General features: G+C 39.1%; 1 pseudogene; it reads right to left on the minus strand.

The window, feature by feature from the left end:
- Positions 1-1,621: 1,621 nt before the first annotated feature.
- Positions 1,622-17,900, minus strand: part of LOC127487107 (E3 ubiquitin-protein ligase RNF4 pseudogene) — a 111,589-nt pseudogene continuing 95,310 nt past the window's right edge.

Below are 17,900 nucleotides of genomic sequence, written 5' to 3' on the forward strand. Positions count from 1 at the left end.
CTGCTGTGGCCTGGGAAAGCAGTAGAAGATGGTCCGAGTCCTTGGGCCCCTGCAGGTGCACAGGAAGACCCTGAGGAGGCTCCTGGTTCCTGGCTTCGGATTGGCGTAGCTCCGGCCTGCGGCCAATTGGGGAGTGAACCAGTGGATAGAAGACCTCTCTTTCTCTCTGCCTCTCCTTTATTCTCTTTGTAACTCTGACTTTCAAATAAATTAAATTAAATTAAATTAAATTAAGTATCTTTGTTTCTTGATGTTTTATAGTTTTTTTTTCTGTGAACTGCTAGTTTATTTATTTACTTATTCAATTATTTATTTTTAAATTGACATGTACAGGCTTTCTGCATTTTGTGGTTAATAAGTATTTCTCATAAACATTGCAAATATTTCTGTTTGTCATTTTTGTTTAACCTTTGTTTCTGATTTTTTTTGTTTTCCTATATATATATTTAGAATGTTTGTGTAAGTAGAGCTTTTAGGTGTTTCATTGTGATTTGCTGGCCACAGCAAAGAAAGGCTTTCCACTCCATGAATAGAAAATCTCAAAACTGAAGTTGCAAAAATATCTCTCCTATGTAGTTATTTTGATGTTTTTATGGTTTACATTTTTAAGGATTTTTTTTAAGATTTATTTATTTATTTGAAAGTCAGAGTGACACACAGAGAGAATAAGAGGTAGAGAGAGAGAAAGAGGTCTTCCATCCACTGTTTCACTCTCCAGTTGGCCACAATGGCCAGAGATGTGCCGATCTGAAACCAGGAGCCAGGAGCTTCTTCTGAGTCTCCCACATGAGTGCAATGGCCCAAGCACTTAGGCCATCTTGTACTGCTTTCCCAGGACATAGCAAAGAGCTGGATCAGAAGTGAAGCAGCTGGGACTGGAACTGGTGCCCATATGGAGTGCTGGTACTGCAGGCGGTGGCCCCAGGATTTATTTATTTATTTGAAAGGGAGAGAGAGCAATTGAACGTGTGATCTTCCATTTGCTGGTTCATCCTCAAATAGCTGCAACAGCTGAGGCTGGGTCAGGCCAAAGCCATGATCCTGGAATTCTATCCTGGTGTTCCACATGGGTGGCATGGGCCATAGCACTTGGGCCATCTTCCTGTGCCTTCCCAGGTACATCAGCAGGGTGCTGGATGGGAAGCAGAGCAGCTGAGACTTGAACTGGCACTCCAATATGGGATGCTGGCTTGGCAGGCAGCAGGTTAGCTCACAATGTGGGCTGTTTTAAGTTTTCAAATACTTAAAATATACAAAGCACTAGGATTAAGAGAATTGGCACCAAAATAGGAAAGATGTATTTGAGTCATTGCTTTAACAATTTCTGTTTGAATGACCTTGGGCAACTCAAGATTCCTCACTGTGTCTTGATTTTTCCATCTATAAAATAGGAACATTGAAAGATAAAAACAAACCTGAAACGCTTTAAATTAACAAAGTTTAGTTAAGGAAAAAAATAGGTTCTAGAACCAGAAAGCAGTGTAACCAAAGACAGTTTCCAATGCCCCCATCTCCAGGATGGTGAACTAATTTATAACCAGAAAAATAGAAACTAACTTACAGAGATAACTTAATTCATGCAGTTCAGTGTTTGTGTTACTTGTGCATAACTCAGCAGCCTTCAGCCTGGTATTGGCTGAAACTCAGAAGGGTCAGCAAAGCGGTGACCCAAGAGTACCCCATCAACATTCACAAGCACATCAATGGTATGTACTTCAAGAAGGGTGCCTCTCAGGTACTCAGAGAGATCCGGACATTTGCCATGAAGGACATGGGGACTCCAGATAAAAGCATTGATACCAGGCTCAACAAAGTTGTCTGGGCCAAAAGAATAAGGAATGTCCCATACCGTATCCATGTAAGGTTGTCCAGATGAGGTGATGAGGATGAAGATTCACCAAACAAGCTTTTTACTTTGCTTATGTATGTACCCGTCACCACTTTCAAAAACGTACAGTCAATGTGGGTGAGAACTAACTGCTGATACAGTTAAAAAACTGCCTTCATTTTTTCAGCTTTCCTTTTCTAGTTGTATCATTATGTGCTTGTGTGTCCTAAAGCAGTACCAGATTATGGGATCATTTGGAAAGCTTTTCCTAAACAAGGATGTCTGTGTTCCCTTCTCCTCATCCTCTATGTTTGATTATTTGGACAGGGTTGAAGCACATTTGAAATGGAAATAATGATGTTAATGCTTTCATTTGAATGTTTCAGTTAATTCTAAGATAAACATTTTTCCAGAAATCATTATATAGATTTAAATTGCCACTGGCTACTTTTCATGTTTTAATAAACAACTCTAAAATTATGTGATCCATAGCACCTTAGATTTAATGAAATAAACACAGCAGTATAAAGAACAATTGTGAAGTACTCTGTGCACAGTAAGTCCACAGTAAATTATAGATATTATTCTTACTTAAATCTCTGATGGGGGCTGGGGTTGTGGTGTAGCAGGTTAAGCTGCCACCTGCAATGCAGTTATCCCATACGGGTGGTGGTTTGACTCCCAGCTGCTCCAAGTCCTATCCAACCCCCTGATAATACAACTGGGAAAGAAACAGAAGATGATCCAAGTACTTGGGCCCCTGCACCCATGTGGGAGAACTGAAAGAAGCTCCTGGCTCCTGGCTTTGGATCTGCCCAGCTCCAACTGTTGCCGCCATTTGGGGACTGAACAAGCAGATGGAAACATCTCTCTCTGTTTCTCTCCCTCTCTCTCTGTAACTCTGACTTTCAAATGGATAAAACTTTTAAAATATTAAATCTCTGATGAATCCCTAATTTATGTTGTCTATAATATGGAAAAATAGAGTTCTAACTGGAGTTACATTAAATTAATAAATAATCTCTAGAGAAACAAAATTTTTACCAAATAAGTCTTCCATGCAGGACTTAGGTTTTCTTTCATTCCTTCATGGAATTTCTTATCATTTTCTTAGTATAAGACATGTTTATTCTTAGATTTTTAAAAAAATTATTGAGAATGAGAGCAATTTTATGGTTATTACAAAAGATGATTTTTTCATTACATGTGTCAATAGATTTTTACTGGTATAAGGTAAACTAGTTAATGGTTTTTAATATTTATATTATAAATAGCCACTTCATTGCATTCTTTGATATTTTTATTAATTTACTTTCTTGAAGACTCTTGCAACATCTTCTGTCCTTCTAACATTTATTGTTCACTACTTTTTATTGACTTATTACATTAGGTACAATGTTAAGAATAATGTAGCAGCAGTGATATCCTTGTTTTGATTCTGTTTTTAATGCTTTATAGGGCATTACCATTATCATGATATTGTATTGGTTTTGGATATTTACATTATAAAAAATAATATTTAGTTAGTTGAAAGGCAGGGCAAGAAAGAGAGAGGGAGAGACAGAGAGGTCTTCCATCCACTTCTTTACTCCCCAAAAGGCCATAACAGCCAGGTCTGGGCCAGGCTGAAGCCAGAACCTGGAATTCCATCTGACTCTCCCAGGTGGGTGGCAGGGGCCCAAGTATTTGGGCCATCTTTTTTGCTGCTTTCCCAGGAGCATTAGCAAGAAGCTGAATAGGAACTGGAGCAGCTGGGATTTGAGCTGATGTTTATAAGGAATGCCAGCATCACAGGTGATAGCTTAACCCACTGCACCACCACACTGGCCTCAGGTATTTACTTTTATATTGATGAATATGTTTACTTAAAAAAAAAGATTCATTAATTTATTTGAAAGGCACAGTGAAAGAGAGAGAAGGTGAGTGAGTGAGAGAGAGATATCTTCCATCTTCTGGTTCACTCCTCAAATGCCCATAACAGTCAGGGCCAGGAAGAATGCAGGAACCGGGAACTCCATCCAAGTCTTCCATGTGGGTGGCAGGGACCCAAGTACTTGAACCGTCATCTGCTGCCTCCCAGGTGCATTAGCAGGAAGTTGGATTAGAAGCACACAGTAACCAGGACTCATGCCAGGCACTCTGATATGCATGCATCCCAAGAGGCAGCTTAACCCACGGACATCCTGATGAATGTGATTCTATTCTTTGATTTCTCAGCTTTTACAACCAGGAACGGCTGTTCGAATTTATCAAATTCCTTTTTGGTATCTAATGAGATGGTATTTTATCGGGACATGCTCAAGCTGACTTACCTCAAACGGTAGAGTTAGAAACATACCAGGGGATTCCAATTCAATCCCATCAAGGTGGCATGTCCCAATGCCATCTCACTAGTCCCAGTGATCAATTTCTTTTCACAATTGATCATAATGATAGGACTAAGAACCAAAGGGATCACATAAACAAGAATAGTGTCTGCAAATACTAGCTGATAGAATAAAAAAAGGGAGAGAACGATCCAACATGGGAAGTGAGATACACAGCAGACCCATAGAATGGCAGATGTCCTAAACAGCACTCTGGCCTCAGAAGCAGCCCTTAAGGCATGCGGATCTGGCTGAAAAGCCCATGAGAGTATTCCAGGCATGGAAAGCCAAGACACTCTGGGGGAAAAAAAAAACCTAAATGAAAGATCTCCATGAGTGAGATCCCAGTGGAAAGAACGGGTCATCAAAGAAGGAGGTACCTTTCTCTGAAGGGAGGAAAGAACTTCCACTTTGACCATGGCCTTGTCTAAATATGATCAGAGTCGGTGAACTCAGGGGGCTTCCATAGCCTTGGCAGCTCATGACAAGAGCCTAGGGTGATTACTGATGCCATAAACAAGAGTGTCAATTTGTTAAGTCAACAACAGGAGTCACTGTGCACTTACTCCTCATGTAGGATCTCTGTCCTTAGTGTGCTGTACATTGAGATTTAATGCTATAACTAGTACTCAAACAGTATTTTTCACTTTATGTTTCTGTGTGGGAGCAAACTGTTGAAATCTTTACTTAATGTATGCTAAACTGATCTTCTGTATATAAAGAGAATCGAAATGAATCTTGATGTGCATGGAAGGGGAGAGGGAGTGGGAAAGGGGAGGGTTGCGGGTGGGAGGGACGTTATGGGGGGGAAGCCATTGTAATCCATAAGCTGTACTTTGGAAATTTATATTCATTAAATAAAAGTTAAAAAGAAAAAAAAATCAGGGTTTTTTTTTTGGTGGTCTTTAAAAAGTTTTTAAAAGAATTTCCTTCTATGGCTATTCTATTTATTTTGTTGCTTTTTGAGACAATTTTGAATTTAAAGTATCCTAGCAAAGGTCTACACTTTCTGATTTTTAATGGCGTAAAATATGCATACTATTTTCTAGTAGCTTAGAAAGCCTACTGACATCTATTTTTTATCATTACTTACTGTATAATTTTTTAAAGATTTATTTTATTTATTTGAAATACAGAGTTGCAGAGGTCGAGAAATAGAGAGGTCTTCCATCTGCTGGTTCACTCCCCAGATGGCCGCAACTGGCAGAGCTGCACTGATACAGAGCCAGGAGCCAGGAGTTTCTTCCAGGTCTCCCACATGGGTGCAGGGGCCCAAGGACTTGAGCCATCTTCTACTGCTATCCCAGGCCACAGCAGAGAGCTGGATTGGAAGTGGAGCACCTGGGACTAGAATCAGTGCCCATGTGGGATGCCAGCGCTTCAGGCCAGGGCTTTAACCCACTGTGTCACAGTGCCGGCCCCTATTGTACAATTTTGTTTTCTTTTTTTCTAGGTCAGTCTTGCAAGATTTTATATAGTTGTTTTACTTTCTGTAAAAGGAAGCCATTGATTTTACTAACTGTATCCACCTTTAAGTATTAAAAATTTATATATTTATTTCTGCCTCATTTAAATTGATTTTCATTATTTCAATTTTCCACTTGTTTTTCTAGTTCAGCTTTTTAAATTAATTATGTTTATATATTTTCAGTCTTCTTTAATGATAAAATAATTTAATGCTGTGGGTTTTCTTTTGAGTAGGATTTTTACTATAACTTATAAGTTATGACCATTTTCCATAGCTTTCCTCTTGATGCTTAAAAAATTCATACCTGTTTATCGATAATTTCTAGTGTTATTTTGAAATTGTGACAAGGCAATGTAGCATATTATAATTTAGAAGTTTTTAGCTTTTCTTTGGGATGGTTTAATTTTCTTTTTTTGACAGGCAGAGTTAGTGAGAGAGAGAGAGAGACAGAGAGAAATGTTTTCCTTTTCATTGGTTCACCCCCCAAGTGGCCTCTACGGCAAGCATATTGTGGCTGGTGCGCTGTGCCGGTCCGAAGCCAGGAGCCAGGTGCTTCCTCCTGGTCTCCCATGCGGGTGCAGGGACCAAGGACCTGGGCCATCCTCCCCTGCCTTCCCGGGCCACAGCAGAGAGCTGGAATGGAAGAGGAGCAACCGAAACAGAATCTGGCGTCCCAACCGGAACTAGAACCCGGTGTGCTGGCGCCACAGGCGGAGGATTAGCCAAGTGAACTGCCACACTGGCCCAGGATGGTTTGATTTGTAAATGTGTTTTAAATACATTTAAGAAAACAATGATTTCAGCATCTAAAATTCTTTATATTTGTTAAAAACAAGCTTTCAGTACACTATTTAAATCTTTATGTATTACATGTTTCATTCTCATCAAATTATAAGAGTGGTATATTAAAACTTCTAATATGATTGCAGTTGTGTGAAATGATATATTTCTAGTAGTTATTCTTAAACAGCTGTGCTCCTATGTAGTTCTGTAGATAAAGGTTAGAGGTCATGTTATCTTCTTTGTATTTTATCCTTAATCATTATTAAATGTCCTTGTATCATTTCATACAAGGCTTATAGTTAGCTTTGAGAGGAATACAGCCTTCTTGTTTTCATTTTAATTGAATTTCTTTGGTATATTTTGACCATATTTTTATGAGTAACTTTTTATGTGGCCATTTATTTTAGGCATTCCTCTGGTAATAGCAGTATTTTTAAAAAATATTTATTTTACTTATTTGAAAGACAGAGTTGCAGAGGTAGAGACAGAGAGAGGTGCCTACAACTGCCCCTGGCAAGGGCCAAAGCCAGGAACCAGGAAACTCAGTCTAGGTCTTCCACATTGGATGACAGTGACCCAAATTCTTGATACATCACCTCAGGGTATGAATTAGCAGAGGCTTGAGTCAGGAGCTAGAGACTGGTATTGAACCCAAGTGTGCTGATAGAGGATATGAGCATCTCAGTGGGCAGCTTAATTGCTAGGCCAAATGCCTGCCCCTCAAGAAATATTTCTTCATAGAAAGCATTACTTTCTGACTGCATGACAAAGAAAGGTTTGTGTTTAACTATAAGTTTATTAGTTTCATTGGTCATCATTTGTTTTCTTTGTTTTATCTTCTCTTTGAGACAGATTTAATACAAATTTAGCTGGAATACATCAGTGTGCATTTTTAACCTGTTGCAAGATTTTAGATAATAATTTTACTGTAATTCCCTTCATCAATTTAAAAATATTTCTAAATAAATTACAGATATATTTTACCTGTACATAATTTCTGCAGGCATCACTAATAAAAAGGATTTTTTTCTACAAAATAATGTCATTAAATTTTTAGCTATTCTGAATAATGATGCTGTGAACACTCATGTACAAGTTTTTGTGTAAATATGTTTTCAGTTTTCTTGGGTCTATACTTAGGAACAGAATTGCTGAGGTGTCTGATAATTTTAGAAAGCATTAATTATATTTATTTATTTTTGAAGCAGAGAGACAGCAAGAGAGGGAAACAGATATGTGTGTGTGTGTGTGTGTGTGTGAGAGAGAGAGAGAGAGAGAGAGAGAGAGATCCTCAGATACTCGCAATGGCAAGAGTTGGGCCAGGGCTGAAGCCTGGAGCTGAGCACTCAATCTAGAACTACCATATAGGTGTCAGAAACCTAATTATTTTGCTATCACTACTGCCTACCAGGGTTTTCATTATTAGCTGAAAGCTGGGGTCAGGAACTGGAGCTGGAAATCAAACCCAGGCACAATATGGGATGTCACATAGGGGCATCTTAACCTATGTGTTAACCACTAGGCTAAATGCCACCAACCCTTCTCCAGCCTCAAAGAAAGATCTTATAATTCTCCATCTAACCCTTTGAAAAATTTTCCAAAATGACTGCAGTGTTTTACATTCCCACCAGCAGTATGTGAACATTCCAACTGCTTATCATCTATAAGACATGGAATTGTTATTTTGACTATAGCCATTCTAGTGGGTGTGAAGTGGTATCTCATTGTGGTTTTGACTTGTATTTCATTGGTGGCTAATGGTACTAAGCATCTTTTTATGTGTCTTTTGTTCATTTGTGTATTTTTTTCTTGAGAAATGTTTATTCATGTTCGTTGTCCATTTCAAAATTGGATTTGTCTTTTTATTATTGAGTTGTGATAGTTCTTTTATAAGTCCCTTGTCACATATATGATTTGCAAGTATATTTTCTCATTCTCTGGGTCTTTACTTTGTTGTTTGTTTCCATTGAAGCCCAAAAGAATTTTGATAATGTCCAATCTATCTGTCCTTTATTTTGTCACTTGTGATATTGATATCCAAGCTTAGCAATCATTGCTTAACTGATGGTCATAGGGATTTGCATTTATTTTTTACTTGTAACTTATAAGAGTTTTAGAGTTTTTGGCTATTACATTTAGATCCGTGGTCCTCATTGAGTCAATTTTTGTGTATGATGTTGAGCAGCCATTGAATTTCATTCTTTTGCATATGAATATCCATTTGTCACAGCACCATTTGCTGAAAAGACTATCCCTTTTCCATTGAACTGTCTGATTTTCAAAATAAATAAATAAATCTTAAAAAAAGACCATATCTTTTGTAAATATAATTTTGTCACTTCCTTTCTAATCTGGATGCCTTTTATGTCCTTTCCTTGTCCAATTTCCCTAGCTAGAATTCCAATAAAGTTTTGAATGGAACTGGCAAAAGCAGACCACGTTTGCTTGTATCTGATCATAGAATGAAAACATTTAGCCCTTCAACTATAAGTATTATATTAGCTGTGAGTGTTTCTCCTTAGCTTTTTCTTTTTTTTGACAAGCAGAGTTAGACAGTGAGAGAGAGAGAGAGAGAGAAAGAGAAAGGTCTTCCTTTCTGTTGGTTCACCCCCCCCAAATGGCCGCTATGGCTGGCACGCTGCGCCAATCCGAAGCCAGGAGCCAGGTGCTTCCTCTTGGTCTCCCACGTGGCCGCAGGGCCCAAGCACCTGGGCCATCCTGCACTGCCCTTCCTGGGCCACAGCAGAGAGCTGGACTGGAAGAGGAGCAACCCCGACAGAATCCAGTGCCCCAACTGGGACCAGAACCCAGGGTGCTGGCACCGCAGGCAGAGGATTAGCCAAGTGAGCCATGGCACTGGCCATCTCCTTAGCTTTTTTAAATTATTATTTTTGTTCCCAATGAAACCTTTTATAAGGAGAAAAAATTTCATAAGTACAACCAATGAATATAGTGACTCTTCCCACCATACCCACCCTCCCACCCCACCTCCTCCTCCCTCTCCCATTCCTAGTCTCATTCTCCACTAAGACCCATTTTCCATTAACTTTATACACAGAAGACCAACTCTATACTAAGTAAAGATTTCAACAATTTACACACACACACACACACACGAAAAAAAAAACGGTTTGAGAACAAGTTTTCCAGTTAATTCTCATAATACAACTCATTGAGGACTGAGGTCCTGCGTGGAAGTAAGTGCACAGTGACTCCAGTTGTTAATTTAACAATTAACACTCTTATGTATGACGTCAGTGATCACCCAATGCTCTTGACTTGAACAGCCAAGTCTATGGAAGCCTTTTGAATCCACAATTTCCATCAGTATTTAGACAAGGCTACAAGCAAAGTAGAAATTCTCTCCTCCCTTCAGAGAAAAGTGAATCCTTCTTTGATGGCCCCTTCTTTCCACTGGGATCTCACTCACAGAGACCCTTCATGTAGATCACTTTTTGCCACAGTTTTTTGGCTTTCCATGCCTGAAATGCTCTCATGGGCTTTTCAGCAAGACCAGAATGCCTTAAGCACTGATTCTGAGGTTAGAGTGCTGTTTAAAGTGATTGCCATTCTATGAGTCTGCTGTTTGGATTGTTTCCCATGTTGGAACATTCTCTCCTTTTTAATTCTATTAGTATTACCAAACATTTGATTTTATTTATATGATCCCTTTAAGACTTAATCCTACCTATATGATCACTTTAACACTTAAGATGGCAATTTTACCACCCAGCTTAATGGGATTTGTGGTCCCTTGGCAAGTTTTTAAACTGTACCCTTAGAAATAAGTCCATGGGAATGTATGCAGAACTATATAGCTTTACAGTTACAAACTTCCTCCTCACTGTCCTATTCCCATTCTTATTTTTTACTGAGATCTATTTTCAATGACTTTATACAATATGATTAGCTCTATGTTAAGTAATGAGTTCAATAAATAATATGAAGAAGAAAAAAAACTGTTTCTCAACAGTCAAGAGAAGGACTGTTCAAGTCATTGCTTCTCAAGTATCAATTTTATTTCTACAGATTTCCTTTTAGGTGCTCTGTTTGTTATCACAGATCAGGGAGAACATATGGTATTTGTCCCTTTGGACTGGCTTATTTCACTAACTATGATGCTTTCCAGATTCATCCATTTTGTTGGATGACTGGATTTCATTTTTTACTGTTGTATAGTATTCTATAGAGTACATATCTCATAATTTCTTTATCCAGTCTTCAGTTGATGGGCATTTAGGTTGATTCCATGTCTTAGCTATTGTGAATTGAGCTGCAATAAACATGGAGGTACAGATAACTCTCTTATTTGCTGATATAGTATCCCTTGGGCAAATTCCCAGAAGTAGGATGGCTGGGTCACATGGCAGGTCTATATTCAGATTTATGAGGTATCTCCTTACTGTCTTCCATAGTGGTTTTACCAGTTTACATTCCTACCAACAGTGGATTATGGTACCTTTTTCCCAATATCCATGCCAGCATTTGTTGTTTGTTGATTGAAACCTCATTGTGGTTTTGATTTGTATTTCCCTGATGACTAGTGATCCTGAACATTTTTTCATGTGTCTGTTGGTCATTTGGACTTACTCTTTTGAAAATGTCTGTTTAAGTCTTTTGCCCATTTCATAACTGGGTTATTTGTTTTGTTATTGTGGAGTTTCTTGATCTCTTTATATATTCTGGTTATTAATCCTTTATCAGTTGCATAGTTTGCAAATAATTTCTCCCATTCTGTTTGTTGCATCTTCACTTTCTTAACTGCTTCTTTTTCAGTTCAGAAGCTCATCAATTTGATGTAATCCAACTTGATAATTTTGGCTTTGATGGCCTGTGTCTCTGGGGTCTTGTCCAAGAACTATTTGCCTGTGTCAATGTCTTGAAGGGTTTCTCCAATACTCTCTAATAGTTTGATGGGATCAGGTCATAGATTTAGGTCTTTAATATATTTTGATTGGATTTTTGTGTAAGGTATAAGGTAAGGGTCTTACTTCCTACTTATGCATGTGGAAATCCAGTTTTCCAAGAACCATTTGTTGAAGAGACTATCCTTGCTCCAGGGAATGGTTTTAACTCCTTTGTCAAAGAACAGTTGGTTGTAGATGCATGGATTGATTTCTGGTGTTTCAATTCTGTTCCATTGGTCTATCCATCTGCTTTTGTACCAGTACCAGGCCATATGATTTTAACTGCCCTGTAGTATATCTCGGAATCTGGTACTGTGATGCTTCCTTTTTGTTGTATAAAATTGCTTTAGCTATTCGAGGTCTCCTGTGTTTCCATATAAATTTCAGCATCATTTTTTTCTAGATCTGAGAAGAATGTCTTTAGTATTTTGATTGGTATCACATTAAATCTGTAGATTGCTTTAAGAAGAATGGACATTTTCATGATATTGATTCTTCTAATTCCATGAAAATGGAAGATTTTTTCCATTTTTTGTATCTTCTATTTCTTTCTTTAATATTTTGTAATTCCCATCATAGATATCTTTGACATCCTTGGTTAAATTTATTCCAAGGTATTTGATTTTTTTTTTGTAGCAATTGTGAATGAGATTGATCTTAGAAGTGCTTTCTCAGCCATAGCATTGTCTGTGTATACAAAGGCTGTTGATTTTTGTGTACGGATTTTTATATCCTGCTACCTTACCAACCTTCTATGAGTTCCAATAGTGTCTTGTTGGACTCTTTTGGATCCCCATATATAGATTCATGTCACCTGCAAATAGGGATAGTTTGACTTCCTCTTTCCCTATTTGTATCCCTTTGATTTCTTTTTCTTGCCTGATGGCTCTGGCTAAAACTTCCAGGACTATACTGAATAGCAATGATGAGAGTGGGCCTCATTGTCTAGTACCAGATCTCAGTGGGAATGCTTCCAACTTTTCTGCATTCAATAGGATGCTGGCCATGGGTTTGTGATAAATGCCTTGATTGTGTTGTGGAATGTTCCTTTTATACCTACTTTGCTTAGAGTTTTCATCATGAAAGGGTGCTGTATTTTATCAAATGCTTTCTCTGCATCTATTTAGATAATGATATGGTTATTGTTCTTCAGTTTGTAAATGTGATGTAGCACACTGATTGATTTGCAAATGTTGACCATCCCTGCATAACAATGATAAATATCACTTGGTCTGGGTGGATGATCTTTCTGATGTATTGTTGGATTCAATTGGCTAGAATTTTGTTGAGGATTTTTTTGTTGTTGTTGAGGATTTTTTCATCTGTGTTCATCAGGGAAATTGGTCTGTAGTTCTCTTTCTCTGTTGTGTCTTTTTACTTTAGGAATTAAATTGATGCTGGCTTCATATAAATAATTTGGGAGGATTCCCTCCCTTTCAATTGTTTCGAATAACTTGAGAAGAATTGGAATTATTTTTGCTTTGAATGTCCAGTAGAACTCAACAGTGAAGCAATCTGGTCCTGGGCTTTTCTTTGTTGGAGGGTCTTTATTACTGATTCAATTTCCATCTTGGTTATGGGTCTGTTTAGGTTTTCTATTCTTCATGGCTCAATTTAGGTTGGTTGTATGTGTCCAGGAATCTATCCATTTCTTCTAGGTTTTAGGGTTTGTTGGTATACAATTCTTTGTAGTAATTTCTGATTATTCTTCTTATTTCTGTTGTGTCTGTTGTTCCATTTCTGTTTTCATGTCTAATTTTATTAATTTGGGTCTTCTCTCTTTTTTATTTTTTTAGTTAGTTAGGCTAATGATGTGTTAATTTTGCTTATTTTTTCAAAAAATCAGCTCTTGGTTTTTCTGATCCTTTTTTTTGGTTTCAATTTTGTTTATTCTCTAATTTTAATTATTTCTATTGTTCTACTGGTTTTGTGTTTGGTTTGCTGTTGTTTTTCTAGATCCTTGAGGTGCATTGTTAGTTTATTTTTATTGGTGCCTTTTCAATTTCTTGATGTAGGCACCAATTGCTATAACCTTTGTTCTTCACACTGCTTTTGCTGTATCTCATAAGTTTTGATATGTTGTGTTGCCATTTTCATTTTTTTTTTTTTGACAGGCAGAGTGGACAGTGAGAGAGAGAGACAGAGAGGAAGGTCTTCCTTTTGCCGTTGGTTCACCCTCCAATGGCCGCCGCGGCAGGCGCGCTGCGGCCGGCACACCGCGCTGATCTGATGGCAGGAGCCAGGTGCTTCTCCTGGTCTCCCATGTGGGTGCAGGGCCCAAGCACTTGGGCCATCCTCCACTGCACTCCCTGGCCACAGCAGAGAGCTGTCCTGGAAGAGGGGCAACTGGGACAGAATCCGGCGCCCCGACCGGGACTAGAACCCGGTGTGCTGGCGCCGCAAAGCGGAGGATTAGCTTAGTGAGCTACGGCGCCGGCCCGCCATTTTCATTTATTCCCAGAAAGTTTTTGATTTCTCCTATGACCCAAGAGCATGTTGCTCAGTCTTCATGTGTTTGCATATGTTCTAGAGATTCCGGAGTGCTGACTTCCAGCTTCACTCCATTGTTGTCCAAGAAGATGTGTGGTATGATTTCAATTTTTTTTTAATTTGCTGAGACTTGCTTTGTGGCCTAGTATGTGGTCATTCCTAGAGAAAGTTCCATGCACTGCTGAAAAGAATGTGTATTCTGTAACTGCAGGATGAAAAGTTATGTAGATATCCGTTAGGACCATTTGGTCTATAGTGTCGATTAGCTCTGCTGTTTCCTTGATGATTTTCTGTCTGGTTGATCTGTCCATTGCTAAAAGTGGGATATTGAAATCCACCATTACTACTCTCGCTATTCTCTCCTAGCCTGTAGGGTTTCTTTTTTTTTTTTTTTTAAGGGAAAGGATTTATTGATGGGGGAAATCCGACAGATCAGAGGGAAGTGGTGAAGAGGGAAAAAGAGGATACATGTCTAGGAAGCAGGTCCTATTATTCTTTTGCCGGGGAGTGGGCAGTGAAGTAGGAGTAGTGAATCCCATTAGGGTGGGGGTGGAGCTGACATCTGTGGTTGGCCATCTGGTCATCTGGCTTCCAGCAATGCAATGGGGGCTAGATCCTAGGATGGTGTCCAGGAACGTGGATCATGCCACAGATAAGACTGAGACATATTACTGACATTCCACCCCCTTTTGTTTTTTATAAAGCAAGTGTTGTATGGGACTACATCAGCCCCAAAAGTCCAGGACAAGTGGAGGGATGATGATCTGTCTTTAGAGCCCCAAGTGGGCCAGACAGGGTGTAGAACAAAGGACATAGTCATTACTGGAGGACCTAAGAAGCTGCTGTCTAAGCCACGAATAAGTTTTCTAAATGAGATGCAAATAGAAACTGACAGAAGGGGCCTGACAATAATCAGGTGGGCTTTGAGGCCTTGCTGGTTATGAGGCCCAGACCTATCTATCTCTTCATGTGGGGTACATTGTAAGGGAGGTGTTAACCTTGTGGAAGGCATCCTGTTGACTTCTATTACTTAGCTGGCCTGGGAGGATAGTTGGCCAGGTAAAGGCATCTCTAACAGGAAATTTACATTTCTGCCTGCAATGTTGCTGACCCTACTTGGCTGTCCCCTCAGCAGTGGTGTTTACTTTGGAAGCTGGGCTGAGTGAAGGGCTTTTCAGTTTAGAGCCAACAAGATCTGTAGCTCTGACCTGAAGTCCTTAGACTATAGGGCAGTTCCATTTCCAGTGACCCAACTCTTGGCTGGCAGAGCTGCGAGGGCTCTTCATAAGCTGACTTCTGCTGAATCCCTGGCTTTCCATATAAACCAATGCAGTAGACTGGCCTATTGGGTCTCCTTGATGGCAGATCACTGTGCAAAATGTCCATTAATTGGCCTGCCACCTGTCTTTACATTGCTTCTTATGCCTAGCTTTCTCTTCTTTCCAGTTTTTGTTAAAGCAGACCAGATGATGCAAGTCAAGGGGGTGCTTAAGTCCCATCTCTAATCTTTGGTGGCCTAAACTAGAAGTCTATAGTCACAAGCATGTTCTGATAGTGATTTTTCTGGGAGGTAGACAATGGCCATGAAGAAATATATGTCCTCACTTTAAAGCTTTTTCTCCCTTTGATCTGAAAGGAAGGTTTTACCTGTTTTCTGTGCCTATGGTGAAGTAGATTTAACTGTGAAATTATAATTTAAGCTCTCCTTTTGGCTATGCTAAAAAGCTAGCCATCCTTTATAAGATCTAAAAATCAAACTGCGCATCCTGGGGAGTACTTCACTATAGAGTCAGTTTCCCATCTAGAAGAGAATAGACAAATGAGGGAACAAGTCAGGCTTCCCTGATCGATTGCTGACAATAACAATATCAAATTAAAACTTAGCAAGGAATTTCAACCATTAAATAACAACTTATGAAAACATTTACCAGAAGGTCCAATGCCTTCTATAAATTTTAAGAATACATGCATTTGGAAACATCTCCTAAATATCTAATATGGTATAGCTTGTTTGACCAGCAAACTCAAGTACAAACCTATAAAAAACATTTTATCACTCTACTTCTATTTGTTCTATTAAATTCTTTATTTCCAAGATTTCATTTTGATTTCTCTTTAACATCTCAATTTCGTGGGAGAAAATTTCTTTCATGTCGTGTACAGATTTCATTAGTTCGTGCATTTGCTTCTGATTACTTCTAAGTAATCCTATGATCAGTTTTTTGAATTCCATTTCTGTCATTTCTTCAGTCTCATCATCTTAACAATCTAGTATTGAAGAGCTGTGTTCTTTTGGGGGCATCATGTTATCTTTCTTATTCTTGTTTCTTGAATTGATGCATTTGTTATTTGGAATTTGTGGGGATACTTGGTGGTTTCTTTGTTGTGTGTGTGTTTTTTTTTTTTTTTGGCTGTGGCAGCTTTTATCTTTGTGCTATGCCTTTGTAAATTAGTGCAGTATCTGCTTTCAATGAATACCTAGAGGTGTGTGGTAGGTGTGGCCAGGGAGTTCTGTTCAGTTCTCCAAGGTGAAGGGTGTGTCTGAGGTGACACACCAGGTTTGGCATGGTGAATCTCTTTTTTATTATCAGAGGGGAGGTTTTTTTTTTGTCTGTTGACATAGACTCAACTGAGCTCCTCTCCTCAAAGGAGACCAGTGCCTGAGTGCTAGCCTGAGTGGGTATATTATTTGTCTGCACTGCCACCAGGACTACACAAAGGATCTGTGCAGTCCTCAGTGTAAACTCAGATTCTCCAGCATTATCCCTCACCAGGGAACCAGGGAGCCCTGAGTATGTGGAGCCTCCCACAATAACTGCCCAACGTCCCAATATACCCTGAGTCCTCCCATGAATCCTCAGTGTTTTCATAGTCCCAGCACACAAACCTCCTACAGTCATGAGTCCCCAGCCCCCTGTCTGTTCTCCCCACCAGACTCAGGAATCTCCACTTGGCTGGTTGCTGGGCATGGACACAAGCTAGCGCAGCTGTTACGTATGTCTAAAATGGCACCTGCTGTCTGTCAGCTTGTTACAGGATGCCATTGCAGGGTGATCGGGGAGAGATAAATGTGCCCCCACTTTGTTTTTTCTCCTCTAGTTTGGGAGGTATACTATCCCCCATGGGGCTCTAAGCTGGATTCCCTCTAGGCTCTTCCTGCAGCTTTTTCATCAGTGGCTTGAGCTGCTGAGTCTGGTCTCACCTCACTCCAGTGCTGGTGTGGAGGCTCTCAGCTGCTGGGGTCCTGAGTTGTGCATGTCCATGCCCTCTACAGAGGTCTACTGTGTCCCTCCAATTTGTGTAGAGTTTCCTTTGCTGCTTTCTCCCTAACTCTTCTCTGAGACTACACTCTTCCCACTTTTAAAAAAATTATCTCCTCCTAGACTAGAGCAGCAAACTCCCTCCCTAACCCACCATCTTAATCCAATCTTTCCTTAGTTTTAAGATTTATCTTGGTAAGGTGCACAATATTCTTTACTCCACTTTATATATGCAGTTATATAATTCAGGGTTTAAGAAAAACTTTAAGCCATATAACTCTATATTTTGTTATGATAAGATTGATGAGCAACGGAATGAGACAGCAAGGGGACCAAGTGCAAGACTGGAGATGATAACCATCCCTGTGATTATTTTCATCAATATAACTCACATATGTAAAGAGACTGGTTCCAGAAAAAAGGTTTTTGAATATTCACTCTCAAAGACGATAAAAATATTCTCTCTAACCTGGACATTAGAAATCCTCAGTTTTTATGACTATTGCACCATGGAGCAAATTTTCAAATTTGAGAAAGAGAGGGAAAATTTATTGTCCCAAGTACCTTTTCCACCTTAAAAATATTCCAATGTGACTTTTTTAAAGTGACCTACCCTATTCTGAAAGTACTAGTATGCACTTTCACAGAAACTGTAACCATTTTTCAGTGAAGGTATACCACTTGTCCCAACTCTGGAATATTTATTAAAAGAAAAAAACTCTTAAAGCCACATCTCTTGCAAACCCTAATAAATCATTATAAACAGTTAGTGCTGGCAAACAACTCCTAGACAAAATG

Source organism: Oryctolagus cuniculus, chromosome X (genome assembly GCF_051225735.1).
Source record: "Oryctolagus cuniculus isolate XC-2025 breed Fujian yellow rabbit chromosome X, ASM5122573v1, whole genome shotgun sequence".
In the NCBI taxonomy this organism is placed as follows: Eukaryota; Metazoa; Chordata; class Mammalia; order Lagomorpha; family Leporidae; genus Oryctolagus; species Oryctolagus cuniculus.